This window comes from Homarus americanus, unplaced genomic scaffold, assembly GCF_018991925.1.
Source record: "Homarus americanus isolate GMGI-L3 unplaced genomic scaffold, GMGI_Hamer_2.0 scaffold54012, whole genome shotgun sequence".
Classification (NCBI taxonomy): Eukaryota; Metazoa; Arthropoda; class Malacostraca; order Decapoda; family Nephropidae; genus Homarus; species Homarus americanus.
In genome coordinates, this window is record NW_024743393.1 from 10,410 (window position 1) to 13,763 (window position 3,354).

Consider the following 3,354-nt stretch of genomic DNA (forward strand, 5'->3'; position numbering starts at 1 on the left):
TAGAATCCTTTGGGGGTTTGTCTTCGCCTCCCTTGCTATCCTTTCCTCATTATTCCTCTCAGCTTTCCTTATCTCGGTTTTAACCCTACTCGCCAATACCTTATAATAATCCCGGAGGGAAATTTCACCACGATTTATCCTTCTACCTATAGCCTTCCTTTGGCCAATGATGTTCTTTAAATAATTATTAATCCATTTAGGGTCATTGTTGTCTGATCTGAGTTTTTTATATGGTATGTTCTGCCTTTGTGCACTAACTAACTCGTTATTTTAAATTGTTGTGGAACTCGGCAAATCTCAGATCTCGTTATCAGGTCGGTCTCGACCGTCGGGTCTCCTGGTATGGCGAGGTCGCCCTCTGTGGGTGCATTGAGTGAGCTCATCTCATGTGAGGTCATGTAGCTCACCCCCAAGCATGACACCCCCTACCTCAGCTGCCTCTTCAAACTGTCTAAGTTTGCCCTTCTGAAATCTGGGACTTTAGTGGAATTTTCCTTACGTCTGCCCTGAAAATCTAACTGGAATCTAATTTCTTTGTGATCGCTGTTTGCAAGCTCGTTCCCTACCTCGACATTGCTAATGAGGTTTTCTCTGTTTGACAGAACTAAATCGAGTATATTATTACCCCGGGTGGGTTCGGTTATATGTTGACTTAGGAAACAGTCCTGGATCGTTTCGAGAAAATCCTCCGATTCCGAGTTACCCGTAAGGTCGGTCCAATCTATTTGGCCAAGGTTAAAGTCGCCCACTATACAGACTTTGTTGTGCATGGAAGCCCTGCGCATTTCATCCCAGATATGTCGCTCATTAACTCTATCAAGATTGGGAGGTCTATATATTACTCATGTGATTATTTTTCCTTACCGTCGATTAATTCTATCCAAATTGTTTCTGTAGTCCGCTCAGTTTTCATTTCCTTATTTATTTCACACTTCGTCCAAATGATTAACTTTGATGCAAACTACCCCAATAGAGCCACTCACCCCCCCCCACAACAGCCACTGCCCCACCACCACCGCTCCACCACTGCAAATGCGCCACCACCACAGACCACTGACCCCCTTCAAAGCCACTGCCCCACCACCACCACTCACTGCTTCGCAACCCCACCATAGCCACACCACAGCCACTGACCTACCACCACCACTGCCGCCACACCACCACTGCCCCACCACAGCCACTGACCCACCACAACACCACTGTCCCACCAACCCCACTGCCCCACCAACCCCACTGCCCCACTACCACTGCAACTGCCCCCACCACCACAAAACCACTGACCCCCCACCACCACTACACCACTGCCCCACCACCCCCACTGTCTCACCATCACTGCAACTGCGCCACAACGACAGCCACTGCCCCACCACAGCCACACCACTGCCGCCACAGCCCTACCACAATCACTGGCCCACCCCCACCACCACTGCCCCACCAACGCCACTGCTCCGCCACCCCACCCCATCACAACCTCACCACCACTAACCCACCGACACCACACCACCACTGCACCGTCACTGCCCCACCACCATCACCACCATCCACCCCACCACCACCACCCCACCACCACCACTCCCCGGCTCCCCCACTGCCCCACCACCACCACCGCAACCACACCCAAACCACAACCACAGTCCACACAGCCACCACTGTCCCAGCCCACCACCACCACTGTCCCCACCGCCGCCACTGCTCCAACCCCCCACCACCCCACTTCTACTCCACTGCCCCACCACCACCAATGCTCCGCCACTGCCCCGCCACCACCACTGCCCCACCACCGCGCCACAACCACAGCCCCACGACAGCCACTGACCCCCCACCACAGCCACTGCTCCGCCACTACCCCATCGCCGCCACACCATCACCACCGCTGCGCCCACCACTGCCACTGACCTACCACCACCACTGACTCACCACAGCCAATGCTTCACCACCACCACTGCCCCACCACAGCCACTGCAACACCACCACCACTGCCCCACCACCACCACTACCCACTGCCCCACCACCACCACCACACTACTGCCACACCACTTACACGCCACCGCGCCACCACCACAGCCACTGACCCCCCCTACAGCCACTGACCCACCACCACCGCTCCACCACTGCAAATGCGCCACCACCACAGACCCACCACAGCCACTGCCACACCACCACCACTGCTCCGCCACTGACCCACCACAACCACTGCCCCACCACTGCTCCGCTACCACTGCTCCGCCACCACCGCCGTCACACCACTGCCCCACCGCCGCCACACCACTGCAACTGTTCCACCACCACCAGTCACTGCTCCGCAACCCCACCACAGCCACTGTCCTACCTATAACCACCACTGCCGCCACACAACCAATGCCCCACCACAGCCACTGCCCCACTACACCACCGCCACTCCACCACCGCCGCTCCACCACAGCCACTGCCCCACCACCGTCCCATCACCACAGCTGCTCCGCCACTGCCCCAGCACCACCACATACCCACCACCACTACCCCACCATCACCACACCACTACCACTGCCACACCACCACCACTGCTCCGCCACTGACCGACCACAACCAATGTCCCCACCACTGCTCAGCTACCACTGTCCCGCCGCCACACCATTGCCCCAACACAGCCAATGACCCCCCACCACCACCACTGCTCCGCCACTGCCCCACCAACCACCACCACCACTGGTCTGCCTCTGACCCACCACCACCACTGCTCCGCCACTGCCCCGCCGCCACACCACTGCCGCCCCACCACCTCCACCACTGCCCCACCACCACCACACTACTGCGACAGACCCACCACCACCACAAAATCACCACCGCCGCACCACTGCCGCCACACCACTGCCAACACCGCCGCAGCAACACCATCACCACCGCTGTCCCACCACCGCCACTGACCCACCACCACCACCACTGACTCACCAGAGCCAATGCTTCACCACAGCCACTGTCCCACAGCCCCACTACCACCGCCATACCACTGCTCCACCACCACCACCACACCACTGCCGCCCAACCACCTCCACCACTGTCCCACCACCACCACTGCCCCACCACACTACCGCCACTGACCCACCACACCACTTCCACACCACCGCGCCACCACTGCAAAAGCGCCACCACTGCAAAAGCGCCACCACAGCTACTGCAACACCACCACCACTGCAACCGCCCCACCACATCCACTGCCCGACCACCACCACAGACACTGCCCCACAGCCACTGCCCCACTACTACCGCCATACCACTGCCGCCCAACCACCTCCACCACTGTCCCACCACCACTACTACCCCACCACACTACTGCCACTGACCCACCGCACCACTTCCACACCACCGCGCCACCAC